The following is a 16,180-nucleotide window of genomic DNA, read 5'->3' on the forward strand; positions in this document are numbered from 1 at the left end:
GTTGCTCCCTGGGAAGTCCCATGCACTCACCCCTGTTTTTTTACGCAAATCCATATATACTATAACTGGCAGACATATTTGCACCAAAAACGTACGTCTCCTCGGCGGAAGCGTAGGTTTGAGAAAAGTGTTTATTTTTCTCAAACGTTTTAAAATTTTGACTGTGTGCAAAACTGCACAGCTCACATAAAAAGCAGGGAATGTACTAAAGTATAGTTTTTCTACTGGAAAGGTCCCCTTCCAATACAAAACCTATGTTTGAGAGAACGCACATATCCTTGCACTATAGTGCAAGGGTGTCTGCATTGGTGCATGGCAGCCTAAAGTGAGCCAATGTGGGGAGAGAGGAAAACAGTGCCATATCTTTGCAGATTTCCCACTGTTTTTGTCTTTCCTGAAGTTGCTTTGTTGCGCCGCCCCACAAATGAGTAAATCTACCTCTTTCCTGGGTTCCAAAGCGCTGCGAGGCATGCTGGCCTCACAATTCTCGCTAATCAAAATGACTCAATTATATAAAAAAACATTAAATCCATCAAGAATGGGAATGATTGGGATGCTCTTTTTTGAAAGCAGGTAAACCTATTTTTTCCTAAAGATGACACACTGTAGCTTGTTGCTGGTTCAGGTGAAGTCACCGTGGGCAGAGCGGGCTCATCTTACAGCACAGGACAGATCTCGGTTGTGACGTGGCATCTGGCAGCCCTTTGAGCCTCGCCAGGTCGTTCCCACAGAAACTGGCGAAGCAACTGGGTGGGGTCATGCGCTGGTGCATTAAGTTACCTACCTTGGATTGCATTGTGCAAACAAGGACATTCTCAGCTGAGCTTTCTGCACACTCCATCCACCCTGGCCTTTCCTGAGCTCCCTGTGCGCTGATTCATCTGAGCTCGCTGTGTGCTGCATTCTCCAGAGCTCCCTGTGCGCCGCATTCCCCCTGACCATTGCATGCACCTGAGCTCCCTGTGTGCTGCATTCACCTGAGCTCCCTGTGTGCTGCATTCACCTGAGCTCCCTGTGTGCTGCATTCTCCTGAGCTCCCTGTGCGCTGCATTCATCTGAGCTCCCTGTGCGCCGCATTCTCCTGAGCTCCCTGTGCGCCGCATTCCCCCTGACCATTGCATGCACCTGAGCTCCCTGTGTGCTGCATTCACCTGAGCTCCCTGTGTGCTGCATTCTCCTGAGCTCCCTGTGCGCTGCATTCTCCTGAGCTCCCTGTGCGCTGCATTCCCCCTGACCATTGCATTCACCTGAGCTCCCTGTGTGCTGCATTCTCCTGAGCTCCCTGTGCGCTGCATTCTCCTGAGCTCCCTGTGCGCTGCATTCCCCCTGACCATTGCATTCACCTGAGCTCCCTGTGTACTGCATTCACCTGAGCTCCCTGTGTGCTGCATTCACCTGAGCTCCCTGTGTGCTGCATTCACCTGAGCTCCCTGTGTGCTGCTTTCCCCCGGCCATGGAATTCACCTGAGTTCCCTGTGTACTGCATTCACCTGAGCTCCCTGTGTGCTGCATTCACCTGAGCTCCCTGTGTGCTGCATTCCCTCTGTCCATTGCATTCACCTGAGCTCCCTGTGTGCTGCATTCTCCTGAGCTCCCTGTGTGCTGCATTCCCCCTGTCCATTGGAATCACCTGAGCTCCCCTGAGCTGCATTTACCAGCACTTCTTGTGCACTCCACCCACACTAATCTTTCATGAGCTCCCTGCGCTCCTCATTTAAGTGAGCTCCACGCATACTGCATTCACATAATCTCGCTGCACACCGGTTTTATGTGAGGATTACCTGTCAGCTCCCTGTGCACTGCATTCATTCAAGCTCCTTGTGCTCTGTATTCAATTGAGTTCTCTCGTCCTGTTTTAACCCGAGTGCCCATGTGCTGCATTCATTTTAGCTCTCTGCATGCTGTATTCACCTGGGCTCCCAATGTGCTGTGTTCATCTAAGGTACCTGTGTCCTGCATGTATCCGTGCTCCCTGCCCACTGCATTGAATTGAACTCCCTTTCTGTTGGATTCACCTGACCTCCCTCTGCTCTCCATTCGCCTTAGCTCCCTATGCATTGTAATTCACCTGAGTTCCCATGTGTCCTGCATTCATCTGAGATCCTTGGTTGCTGCATTCACTAGTGCAGCCTAGGCACTGCATTCACCTGAGCTCTGTGTACGCCGCATTCACGTGTGCACTCTATATGCTCTATCCATCCAAACTCCTTGTGAGTTACAGTCATCTGAGATCCTTGGTTGCTGCATTCACTAGTGCAGCCTATGCACTGCATGCACCTGGGCTCCTTGTACGCTGCATTCACGTGTGTACTCTTTATGCTCTATTCATCTGAGCTCCTTATTAGCTGCAGTCATCTGAGTTTCCTGCACACCAATCACCTGAGCTTCCTGGGCACTGCATTCACTTGTGCACCCTATGTACTGCATTCATCCAAGCTCCCTGTGAGTTGCAGTCACCTGAGCTTCCAGCACAGCATTCACCTGAGCTTCCTCTGCACTATATTCACCTGAGCGTCCAGAGCACTGCATTCACCTGAGCTTCCTGCACAGCATTAACCTGAGCTTCCTGGGCACTGCTTTCACTTTTGCTTGCTATGCACTGTATTCACCTGAGCTTCCAGTGCTACATTCATGGGAGCATCCAGCATCCTGCATTCATCTGGGCTCCTTCTGCACTGCAATTGCTTGAGCGTCCTGTGTGTTGCATTCACCTCTGTTCCCAGTGTGCTGCATTCACCTGAGCTCCATTTGTACTCCATTGAGTTAAGCTCACTTGTGCTCCCTGGGCACTGCATTGAGTGGAGCTCCCTGTATGTTACAATCACTTGAGCTTCTTGCATGCTCCATTCACCTGAGCATCCTCTATGATGCGTTGAGTTGAGCTCCCTGTTAGTTTCATTCACTTGCGCTTCTTCTATGCTGCATTCACCTGAGCACACTGTGTGATGCATTCACCAGAGCTTCCTGTGCATTGCATTCACTTGAGCTTCAGGCATGCTGCATTCACCTATGTGTCCTCTGTGATGCACTCAGTTGAGCTATCTGTGTGTATATTAATTTGCTCTTCTTGTATGCTGCATTCACTTGAGCTCACTCTATGGTGCATTCACCAGAGCTCCCTGTGCGTCACATTCACTTGCGCTTCTTCCATGCTGCATTCACCTGAGCTCACTCTGTGATGCATTGAGTTGAGATCCCTGTGTGCCCCATTCACTTGGGCTTCTTGCGCACTGCATTAACCTGAGCTTTCTTTACTGTGCATTCATCTGAGCTTCCTCTGCGGTGCATTCATCTGAGTTCCCCGTACAGTGCATTTTCCTGAGCTCCATGTGCATTGCATTCATCTGAGCTCTATGTATGGTGTATTCACGCCAGCTCCCTATTCTGAATTGAGTTGAGCTCCCTTGAGTTCTCTGTGCACTGCATTGAGTTGAGCTTCCTGTGTATTGCATTCAATTTAGCTTCTTGCATGCTGATTCACCTGAGTTCCCTCTGCGGTGCCTTCATCTGCGCTCCCTGTGCAGTGCATTTACTGGAGCTCCCTGTCTACCGCATGGAGTTGAGCTCACTGTGCGGTGCATTCATCTGAGCTCCCTTTGCGCTTAATTGAGTTGAGATCCTTGCACTCTAAATTCACCTGAGCTGCATTCACCCGAGCTACCTCTGTGCTGCATTCACCTGAGCTCCCCGTGTTGTTCATTGAATTGAGTTCCCTGTGCAGTACATTCACCTTACCTCTCTGTGCAGTACATTCACCTGAGATCTCTGTGTGCTGCATTCACCTGAGCTCCACGTGTGGTTCATTGAGTTGAGTTCCCTGTGCAGTACATTCACCTTACCTCCCTGTGCAGTACATTCACCTGAGATCTCTGTGTGCTGCATTCACCTGATCTCCCTGTGTGGTTCATTGAGTTGAGATCCCCGTGCAGTGCATTCACCTGAGCTCCCTGTGTAGTACATTCACCTGAGCTCCCTGTGTAGTACATTCACCTGAGCTCCCTCTGTGCTGCATTCACCTAAGCTCCCTCTGTGCTGCATTCACCTGAGCTCCCTGTGCAGTGCATTCACCTGAGCTCCCTGTGTGCTGCATTCACCTGATCTCCCTCTGTGCTGCATTCACTTGAGCTCCCCGTGCAGTGCATTCTCCTGAGCTCCCTGTGCAGTACATTCGCCTGAGCTCCCTGTGCAGTGCAGTGACCTCAGCTCCTTGTACCTCGCGTTCCCCCGCACTGCACACCTCGCCTGTCCCGCCTGCAGCCTCCCAGGCAGGAGACCCGCCTCTGTTTGCACAGCCCGGCAACAGGAAATGGTGCTATTTGCATGGGAGGACACTGAGCGCCGGGGCACCTGAGAGCTCTGGAGTCACTGGAGTAATACCCATTACTCCCTCCGCCATCTGAGTGGAAGTGGGGTCCCTGCGCGGAGTGCGTGAACCGTGTGATCCTGGCACATTCACTGGGGACCTTCGGCGCACACTGGTCTTGGACTTGAAGTGACCTGGAAGTCTGCTCCTGGCAGCGGCGAGGAGATCGATGTGAGCCAGAGAAGCACTTTCCTGCTGAGGATCACAGCGGCGTCTGCCAGGTATTGTGACTTATGTTCGGTCATTAATAATACCTACCTTTCTACCGGACGTGGTTCTTATTTCTGCGGGTTGGCGGTTCTGGAGAGTATTGTCTTTAGACGCCGTTGGCAGTGTTCTTATTCACAATTCATAACAAATCCCAAAGCGTGAGTTATTTGAATATCACTCCACGGTCATTAAAGCCTCTTTGTAAACCATGGTGGGGAGATGGGAGCCTCCCTCTGCCAGGGTACCGCCGTCTGGTGAAGAAGTACTGTTATATGAGGTAACTACAGTGGAAGGTTGAGTGTAGGGGGAACGGGCATTCGGAGAGAGGAAACGGTTCTGAGAGGACTGACATACCATCTCGGAGGAGTAAACCTTGGAACTACGGATTTACCTGTGCTGTCTTTACTACAAGTACAAGTCCTACCTGCAGGTCCAGGTACTTCGCCAGGGGTGGTGCTTGTTCTCAGTGCTGATGTCAACCATGCCGGATGCTGCATTCTCCAACCTGGCCAGACTCCAGTGAAAATATGTGTGGGGGTCCAAAGTGTTTCTTGGGAGCTCAGCACCGATGCCACTGAATGCCAGGGTTGGGGAATACTAAGGTCTTGCGATCTTGATTCCATCTCATGCCTGATCCCCTTCCATAGTGGTCCTGTCTCCATCTCATGAATGTAGACTCCCTACTGTTGATTCCACCTCATGACTTCTTCTTTCACCGCCCTACACTTTCTGCCTCTTTATCTCATGAATAACAAGGCTGCTTAATATTGAATGCGCCTCATGCGTCTTACTTCCCACACTCCCTGTCTCTTTATCTCATGAATAACAAGGCTGCTTGATATTGATTTCCACCTCATACCTCTTACTTCTCACACCTCCAGTCTTTTTATCTCATGAATAACAAGGCTGCCTAGTATTGATTCCACCTCATGCGTCTTACTTCCCACACTCTCTTTCTCTTTATCTCATGAATAACGAGGCAGCTTGATATTGATTTCCACCTCATGCCTCTTACTTCTCACACCTCCAGTCTTTTTATCTCATGAATAACAAGGCTGCCTGGTATTGATTCCACCTCAGGCGTCTTACTTCCCACACCCCCTGTCTCTTTATCTCATGAATAACAAGGCTGCTTGATACAGATTTCCACCTCATGCCTCTTACTTCTCACACATTGATTCCACCTCATGCCTGTTACTTCCCACACTTCCCATGTCTTTATCTCATGAATAATAAGGTTGCCTAGTATTGATTCCACCTCATGAGTCTTACTTCCCACACTCCCACACTCCCTGTCTCTTTATCTCATGAATAACAAGGCTGCTTGATATTTTCACCTCATACCTCTTACTTCTCACACCTCCAGTCTCTTTATCTCATGAATAAGAAGACTGCTTATACTGATTCCACCTCATGCCTCTTACTTCCCACATTTCCCTTCTCTTTATCTCATGAATAACAAGGCTGCCTAGTATTGATTCCACCTCATGCCTCCTACCTCTCACACCTCCAGTCTTTTTATCTCATGAATAACAAGGCTGCCTAGTATTGATTCCACTTCATGCGTCTTACTTCCCACACCCCCTGTCTCTTTATCTCATGAATAACAAGGCTGCTTGATACTGATTTCCACCTCATGCCTCTTACTTCTCACACCTTGATTCCACCTCATGCCTGTTACTTCCCACACTTCCCATTTATTTATCTCATGAATAACAAGGTTGCCTAGTATTGATTCCACCTCATGCCTCTTGCTTACCACACTTCCCTTCTCTTTATCTCATGGATAACAAGGCTGCCTAGTATTGATTACACCTCATGCTGCTTACTTCCCACACTTCCTGTCTCTTTATCTCATGAATAACAAGGCTGCCTTGTTAAACAGCTTACTTCCACACCTCCATTCTTTTTATCTCATGAATAACAAGGCTGCCTAGTATTGATCCCACTGCATGCGTCTTACTTCCCACACCCCCTGTCCCCTTATCTCATGAATATCAAGGCTGCTTAGTATTGATTCCACCTCATGCCTCTTGCTTACCACACTGCCAGTCTCTTTATCTCATGAATAACAAGGCTGCCTAGTATTGATTCCACCTCATGCCTCTTACTTCCCATACTTCCTGCCTGTCTCTTTATCTCATGAATAACAAGGCTGCCTTGTTATGCATCTTACTTCTCACACCTCCAGCCTTTTTATCTCATGAATAACAAGCCTGCTTATACTGATTCCACCTCATGCCTCTTACTTCCCACACTTCCCTTCTCTTTATCTCATGAATAACAAGGCTGCCTAGTATTGATTCCACCTTATACCTCTTACTTCCCATACTTCCTGTCTCTTTATCTCATGAATAACAAGGCTGCCTTGTTATGCATCTTACTTCCCATACCTCCAGTCTTTTTATCTCATGAATAACAAGGCTGCTTAGTGTTTATTCCACCTCATGCCTCTTGCATCCAATACTTCCTATCTCACGAATAACAAGTGTGCTTAATATTGACCCCACCTCACATCTCTGCACCTCCAGTCGTTTTATCTCATGAACAACAAGGCTGCCTAGTATTGATTCTAACTCATGTCTCTTACTTTCCACACTTCCATATTCATTTAGGGGTTGCCATGGGTCGAAGCTGCAACCCCTTGCAACCCCTGCACTGCCTTTGCAACCCTAGGCCTCAGAGGTAGTAAAATCAGTGCCAGGAGCACAGTGGCAGATCGTCCTTATGGACATGGGGCTCCACTCTCTTTGTGTTTTTTTTTAAAATTACAATAAGAGTCAATATTATTCACTCTTAATGTAATAAAACATGGGGTACAATTATCTTGAATATGAACTTCCTTGGTAACTGAGGTACGTAAAAAAATACTTTTAAATATATGTTGTTAGCCTGCTTGCGAGGAAGAGTGTGTTTACATGAGTGTGAATGTGTGTCTATGTGAATTAATTGTGAATGTGTGTGTATGTATAAACGTATGTGTGAGTGAAAGTGAAGGTCAAAGGACGTGTGATGTCACTTCCACTACCCCTGGCATTTTGGTCAAATGACACCCATGCATACTTCCTGTCTCTTTATCTCATGAATAACAAGGCTGCCTAGTATTGATTCCACCTCATGTCTCTTCCGTCCCACACCCTCTGCTTACTCCCTCTTTATCTCATGAATACTAAAGCTATCTAGTATTGATTCCACCTCATGTCTCTTCCGTCCCACACCCTCTGCTTACTCCCTCTTTATCTCATGAATACTAAAGCTATCTAGTATTGATTTCACCTCATGTCTCTTCCGTCCCACACCCTCTGCTTACTCCCTCTTTATCTCATGAATACATAGCTATCTAGTATTGATTCCACCTCATGTCTCTTCCGTCCCACACCCTCTGCTTACTCCCTCTTTATCTCATGAATACTAAAGCTATCTAGTATTGATTCCACCTCATGTCTCTTCCGTCCCGCGCCCTACGCTTACTCCCTCTTTATCTCATGAATACCAAAGCTATCTAGTATTGATTCCACCTCATGCCTCTTACTTGCTACATTTCTTGTCTCTTTATCTCATGCCTACCAAGGCTTCCTAGGTTTCATTCCACCTCACACATCTTTCTTCCCACACCCTGCACTTCCTGTCTCTTTAATCTCATGAATACCAAGGCTACTTAGTATTGATTTCACCCAATGCCTCTGCCATCACCCTGCACTTCCTGCCCTTTTATCTCATGAACACCAAGGCTGCCTGGTCTTGAATCCTCCTCATGCCTCTTTCTTCCATCTCCTTATACTTCCCGTCTATTTTTTCTTATGAATGCCTAGTGAAGACAGCATAGATTTTACTCCATCTCATGTCTCTTCTGCCACTAGAAACTTCCTGTCTCATAAAATCACTCTTATGGGTTCTTTTTTGTCACTGCTTTCTCCCTTTGTCACTGTTCTGTTTTCTTTCTCTCTCCTTTTTCTCTCTCTATCTCTCACCCTAGGTTAAAGTTGGATGATCTTCAAAAATGAGTGCCAGTGGCCTGATGGTGGCAGGAAACAAATAGACATGTCAATCAATCAATCAATCCATATTTGTATAGCGCAACTAATCACCAGTGATGGTATCCAGGCGCTGGGTAGCAGGGCTCAGTCGAAAAGCCAGTCTCTTGCTGAATTCTTTCAGCGAGGGTGTTGTCTGGAGGTGGAAGGGAAGGCCTTTCCAGGACTTAGCTGCAAGAAGGAGTGACCTCCGCTGTGACTTCGCAGATGCCCGAGGTCTGTGCGAGAGCCAGCGTGGCGAAGCGAAGGTCTCTGGATGGTTGGTGCGGTGGCAAGTTACTGAACAATTGTACTATTAGCACTGCAGACTGAATAAGGACTTCAGTGCTACATTTTATTTAGTGCTTAATGCTGGAGTTTAACCTATGTCTCAGCTCTCCTAAAGTAAGAGAACTGAACCACATACAGTGATCTGCCCATGATCACATAAGTGGATCAGATGTAGAATAAAGGTTTAAAGCTGAAGTCCTCAGTTTCCCTGAAGATAATTGACCACTTGACTACATCCTCTCATTTCAGAGTGTGTGATTATCAGGTGTGTGGACATAGCCCTTCATCCTCACCGGGTCCATTTCCCCGTCTCAGCAAAAAAGGGTCCCTAGTGACATTACTTGAAGTCATAGCTGCCTAGTGGCCCCAAGTGCATCAGAACGTCTTCACTATTTAGTCAATACCAGCAACTGTTCTGGGCCTCTCTGTGTACTTTTAACATCATAGCTATTGAATTAAAAGTCCCAGCATGAAATGTGCTTTAGGGTAAGAAGCCAAAGCACACTTGAAAAGGCTGCACTGTGTGTCCTCAAGCATTGTTACTGCAGACGACAACCCGCAGGCGAGGGTGTGCAGTGGAGAGCACCTGTGAGTCCTCTCCCAAAGAACTAAGCATGATAGTGCCTACGTGCCTGGGACATTCTCAGGCCAGGTTCTATAGGCCTCTCATGCCCTAGTCCCTTTTGCATCACTGTTGTAGGGGTTCACCCACAACTAGGGAGGGGCAATTGGAGCACCTTTGCAAGAGAGACAGTGCAGGGCTCCTCAATCTATATGGAAATATGGGCCAGATGTAGCAAGGGTTTAGCGAGTCGCAAACGGCGAAAATCGCCGTTTGCGAGTCGCAAAAGCCACTTTGCTATGTAGAAATGCATTTTGCGACTCGGATCCGACTCGCAAAATACATTTCCGACTCGCAAATAGGAAGGGGTGTTCCCTTCCTATTTGCGACTCTCAATGCTATTCATTTTCATTTGCGACCGCGATTGCGGTCGCAAATGAAAGCGCAGTTACCATCCACTTGAAGTGGATGGTAACCCAGGCGCAAACGGGAAGGGGTCCCCAGGGGACCCCTTCCCCTTTGTGTCTGGGAAAAAATAATAATTTTCAGGGCAGGTAGTGGTCCAATGGACCACTACCTGCCCTGAAAAATACCGAAACTAAAGGTTTTGGTTTTGTTTTTCAAAGTGCAGCTCGTTTTCCTTTAAGGAAAACGGGTTACACTTTGAAAAATAAAAACTGCTTTATTTAAAAGCAGTCATGGACATGGTGGTCTGCTGTCTCCAGCAGGCCACCATCCCCGTGAGTGCCCAGACTCTCTATGGGGTCGCAAATTGCGACCCACCTCATTAATATTAATGAGGTGGGTCTTTGCGACCCCATAGCGAGTCGCAGACGGTGTCTGAGACACCGTTCTGCATAGCAAATTGCGACTCGCAATTTGCTGTCTTCCTACATCTGGCCCCATGTTTCATTCCATTCCCCAAGGGAACTGGAATTACGTCCCCAGAGGTCTGACCCCAGGACTTGCAGGCTTGCACATGGCTGACCCTTCAGCAGATGGCACAGCACTCAACTAGACTTAAGGCGAGAGACTGATCGACTGACCCATGTACTGCCCATCCACAGGATTGGTGCCTCTAGTGGTGACGTGCGTGTCTAACCCCCTTAATGTTCTCCTTCCTGTGGTCATCGGTGTAGTAGTGCCAGTCCTCAGGGATGCTTGGGGGGAGGAGCCCTCACTGAGGGATCCCCCACTGGGGGCTCAAAACACGCCTAGCGCCCTCCTGCCCTACAGTTGAGACCCATCTCAGGTTTCATCTCAGCACAGGTGTCCATCTGTCCTTCTCTTTGGGTCACTCCCTGCTCTTGTCTCACCACAGGTGTGCCCATCTGTCCTCCCCTTGGGGTCCATCTATACTCTCGTCTCACCACACATGTACCCACCTGTCCTCCTCTTGGGGTCCATTCGTGATCTTGTCTGAGCACCGGTGTGCCCATCTGTCCTCTTGGGGTCCATCTATGGTCTTGACTCACCACAGGTGTGCCCATCCCAGACCAGGGCCATCCATATGGTGGTGGACCTGACACTCCTATAACCACACAGACTTTTTTTCCCACTGCCCATCTGCCCAGCATAACTCTCTGACTTTGTCTTTAAGTGGAGCTCCTCCGGGTGGATGAGTGTCTTACTTGCAGATATTGTACACACCTTCTTATCGGGCTAGCCACTGCGTACCCCGCCTCCCAGCTCTTGCCAGGCAAATGTATTAGACCACAGGTAAAGGCATAATGGGGCAGACCTACTGAAGTCTATGCCAGGATTCTTGCCCACTTTAAGTGCTGGAGAATTCCTGTATGAGATATAATTCTTAGCAGGGAAGCAGGCCTCATCCACTAACTGTGTGCTTCATCATTGGCGACCTCTGCCCACCCTGATAAGATAGTACCACCAGGATGGACTCGATCTCAGGTGTCGGAGGCAACAGTACCCAACACATGGCTTAGGACTCAGGTGTCGAGGCAGCAATACACAGAACATGATTTATTACTCAGGTGTCAGAGGCAGCAAAACACAGGATATTGATTAGGACACAGCAGCAATACACAGGATGTTGATTAGGGCACAGCAGCAATACACAGGATATTGATTAGGACGTAGCAGCAATACACAGTATATGGATTAGGACGTAGCAGCAGTATACAGGACATGGATCAGGACGCAGCAGCAATACTCAAGACATGGATTAGACCATAGCAGCAATATACAGGACATTGATTAGGACACATCAGCAATACACAGGACATGATTCAGGACTCACGTGTCAGATGTAGTAATACACAGGACATGATTTAGGACTCACGTGTCAGATGTAGTAATACACAGGACATGATTTAGGACTCCGGTGTTGGAGGCAGCAATGATAGGGACATGATTTAAGACTCAGGTGTCGGAGGCAGCAATGAACGGGACATGATTTAGGATTCAGGTGTCAGAGACAGCAATGCACAGGACATGATTTGTGACTCAGGATTCAGAGAGCGCAATGAACGGGACATGATTTTGGACTCAAGTGTAGGAGGCAGCAATGAACAGGACATGATTTAGGACTTTGGTGTCAGAGGCAGCAGTACACAGGACATGATTTAGGACTCAGGTGTCAGAGGCTCCATTGAGCGGGAAATGATGTAGGACTCAAGTGTTGGAGGCAGCACTGCACAGAAAATGAATGAGAACTCAGGTGTTGAGGGCAACAATGCACAGGACATGATTTAGGAGTCAGGTGTCAGAGGCAGCAATGAAAGGTGCATGATTTATAACTCAGGTGTCAGAGGCAGCAAAACACAGGACATGATTTAGGAGTCAGGTGTCAGAGGCAACAATGCACAGGACATGATTTAGGAGTCAGGTGTCAGAGGCAGCAAAACACAGGACATGATTTAGGAGTCAGGTGTCAGAGGCAACAATGCACAGGACATGATTTAGGAGTCAGGTGTCAGAGGCAGCAAAACACAGGACATGATTTAGGAGTCAGGTGTCAGAGGCAACAAAACACAGGACATGATTTAGGAGTCAGGTGTCAGAGGCAGCAAAACACAGGACATGATTTAGGAGTCAGGTGTCAGAGGCAACAATGCACAGGACATGATTTAGGAGTCAGGTGTCAGAGGCAACAATGCACAGAACATGATTTAGGAGTCAGGTGTCAGAGGCAGCAAAACACAGGACATGATTTAGGAGTCAGGTGTCGATGGCAGCAATGAAAGGTGCATGATTTATAACTCAGGTGTTAGAGGCAGCAAAACACAGGCCATGATTTAGGACTCACATGTCAGAGATAGTAATTCACAGGCCATGATTTAGGACTCAGGTGTTGGAGGCAGCAATGAACGGGACATGATTTAAGACTCAGGTGTCAGAGGCAGCAGTGAACGGGACATGATTTAAGACTCAGGTGTCAGAGGCAACAAAGAAAGCAAAATGATTTAGGACTCAGGTGTCGGAGCCAGTAATGAACAGGACATGATTTAGGACTCAATTGTCAGAGGCAGCACTGCACCGAAAATGGATGAGGATTCAGATGTTGAGGGCAGCAATGCACAGGACGTGATTTAGAACTCAGGTGTGAGAGGCAGCAATGCAAAGGACATGGGTCAGGACTCAGATGTTGGAGGCAGCAATGATAGGGACATGATTTAGGACTCAGGTGTCGGAGCAAGCATTGCACAGGAAATAGACGGCTCATGTGCCAGAGGCAGAAATGCCCAGAAAATGGATGAGGACTCAGGTCTGGGAGCCAGCAATGCAGAGGACATTATTTAGGATTTAGGTGTCAGAGGCAGCAATGAACTGGACATGATTTAGAGCTCAAGTGTCGGAGGCAGTACTGAACGGGTATGATTTAGGACTCAGGTGTTGGAGGCAGCAATCCACAGGACAAGATTTAGGACTCAGGTGATGGAAGCACCAGTGCACAGCAGATGAATTAGGATTCAGGTGTCGGAGGCAGCAATGCACAGGACGTGATCTAGGACTCAGGTGATGGAGGAAGTAATGCACAGGACATGGTTTAGGACTTTGTTGTCAGAGGCAGCAATACACAGGACAGGATTTAGGACTCAGGTGTCAGAGACAGCAATGAACAAAATATGATTTTGGACTCAGATGTTGAAGGCATATGGTTCACAAGCCCCCTCACCTGCTTCTGTCACAAGGATCCTGCTCCTCCTGCAGACGGATCATGACTCCTTTCACCCGCTCATGCCACAAGGACCCTGCTCCTCCTGCAGACAATTCGTGGGCCTCCTCACCCTCTCCTGCCATGGAGATTCTGCTCCTCATGCAGACAGTTCACATGTCTCCTCACCCTCTCCTGCAACGAGCACCATGGTCCTCCTGCAGACGGATCATGACTCCCTTCACCCGCTCATGCCACGAGGATCCTGCTCCTGCTGCAGACAGTTCGTGGGCCTCCTCACCCGCTCCTGCGACGAGCACCATGGTCCTCCTGCGGACAATTCAAGAGCCCCTCACCTGATCCTAGCACGAAGATCCTTCTCCTCCTTCAGACAGTTCACATGTTTCCTCACCTGCTCCTGCCACGAGGACCGTGCTCCTCCTGCAGACGGTTCACCCACTCCTGCCACAAGGATCCTGCACCTCGTGCAGATGGTTCACAAGTCCCCTCCCCTGCTCCTGCCATGAGGACGCGCGCCTCCTGCAGACGGTTCACGAGGCACTAGTTTGCCATGGCCAAGCCAGTAGGTCTGGATTATAAAATACGTCACATTGCCTGTCCTCTGATTGCTTGCTTGGTGTGGTGGGTGGGCACATTTGTTCAGCTTTTGTTTGCATGCATGAGCTCATTAAACCCAGACCCATTGATGATCCAGTGAATGTTTTCCTATGTAATGGTTCGTCAGGAAATTTGCACATTTATTGTCCCTTTTATGAGATGCATAAAGGCGAACTTGGTCACTGTACTATTTAGTACAGAAATTTGAATCTAGGAAAATTAACTATGATGCAAAATTGCTTCTCAAAATTTCCTCTTACATCTACTTTTGTGCAAATTTGAAATGTTTATAAATTGTATTGAAAGTTGTAAGGATTATTTTAAACAGTAATATATCTACTATTGATGTTTCTTGTTAATGAGCATCCATGCTTCGTGGGAGGAGAGTGTTCTGTGAATATAAGTAACATAAATCTAAAGACTTTTTTTTTGGCAGTTCAAGTCATCATTTACTCAGTTGTAACAGCAGCCTTTGTTCACTAATGTCCAGAATAAACATTGAATTAAAATACTTAGGGCCAGATTTACAAGGCCTTGCACCGACTGTACGACGAAACAACGACTTCAAAAACAACTACTGCCTTAACAACGAGGTCGGAACACCGACCTCGTTGCTACTACTAATGATTTTACCACGAATGCCTTAACAACGATATTTCGTTGTAAAGGCATTCCTGATAAAATCATTAGCAATAGGCACCATTCACCCTACATCCCTCACCTCACCCCACCCCCCCCAACCCCACCCCAAAACCTAAAACCCCCTGACCCCCACCCACTCCCCAAAACCAAAAACGCCCCACCCCCCCAACCCCACCCCAAAACCTAAAACCCCCTCACCCCCCACCCACTCCCCAAAACTAAAAACGCCCCACCCCCCAAACCCCACCCTAAAACCTAAAACCCCCTGACCCCCCACCCACTCCCCAAAACCAAAAACGCCCCACCCCCCCAACCCCACCCTAAAACCTAAAACCCCCTGACCCCCCACCCACTCCCCAAAACCAAAAACGCACCACCCCCCCAACCCCACCCCAAAACCTAAAACCCCCTGACCCCCCACCCCCTCCCCAAAACATAAACCCACCACTTACCTTCGCCAACTCACTTCTTTGTACCTTAACCACGCATGTTCGTTGTTCAGAACATACGTAGTTAAGGCACAAAAAACCGGAGTTGTGGTTAAAAAAAGCGTTGTTGCGCTTTCGTTAACCACGACTTTCGGAAAAAAAAAGTCGTAAAAAAGGATGTTCCCCCCTTGCACCTCCTTGCGCCACATTAGCATTGTTTTTTGTGACGCTAATGTGGCGTTAGGTAGGCATTTCTGACGCACCATGTTTACAAAGTGGTGCGATGCATGCATTCCGCCACTTTGTGGCCCCTCGCGGCACACTATGCCCATGCCAGGCATAATGTATGCAAGGGGGCATTCACCCATAGGGAGGCTGCAAAAAATGGCACAGTGAAATCTACAAGATTCTAAGGGCCATATGTATGAACACATTTTCTCATTGACACAGAATGGGCAAAACCCTTTGATGCATATGGCCCTAAGCGTCTAAGCGTTAAATTGACGGGCCCATAATGACCTATGGGCCTCCCTAGTGCTTTGCTGGACCGGCGCCATAATTAATGGCGCTAACTCAGCAAAGCACCACAATAGCGTCATAAATTCTGGCGCTATAGTGGTAACGTGCACCATGGTGCGCTGTATTGTAAATACAGCGCTACCATGCTGGCGTTCAGGGGGCTAAGACCGGCGCTAGAAAAGTGGCACATCAGGACTGATGAGCCACTTTCTTGTAGGTCTGGCCCTTAATGTCTAAATCAACTCCTCCACCGAGTCCAACTCCCCGCCTCCATACTCAGATTGGCTCAGATACATCTAAAAACAATAACTCACTGGTGCAGTCAATGGTGCATGGGTAGCGATGTGGCTGTGTTTACTGGCCTCCTTGTCTCTAGTGATTGTCTCATTTAGGGCACCAGAGTCCATAGCTCTGTGT

The 16,180-nt window shown here is 48.2% G+C and overlaps 1 protein-coding gene across 3 annotated transcripts in view; it reads left to right on the forward strand.

Moving 5' to 3' along the window:
- Nucleotides 1–16,180, forward strand: part of LOC138258874 (uncharacterized) — an 89,801-nt gene that overhangs the window by 11,988 nt on the left and 61,633 nt on the right. Inside the window, exon 1 of one of the 3 annotated variants that reach the window (XM_069206174.1) lies at nucleotides 4,263–4,584. The exons of the other annotated variants lie outside the window; for them this stretch is intronic. The gene's annotated coding sequence lies outside the window, so the exon portion shown is untranslated. Of the gene's footprint in view, nucleotides 1–4,262; nucleotides 4,585–16,180 lie in introns of those variants that run through there. 3 annotated transcript variants of the gene reach the window in all.

This window comes from Pleurodeles waltl, chromosome 9, assembly GCF_031143425.1.
Source record: "Pleurodeles waltl isolate 20211129_DDA chromosome 9, aPleWal1.hap1.20221129, whole genome shotgun sequence".
NCBI classification, from domain to species: Eukaryota; Metazoa; Chordata; class Amphibia; order Caudata; family Salamandridae; genus Pleurodeles; species Pleurodeles waltl.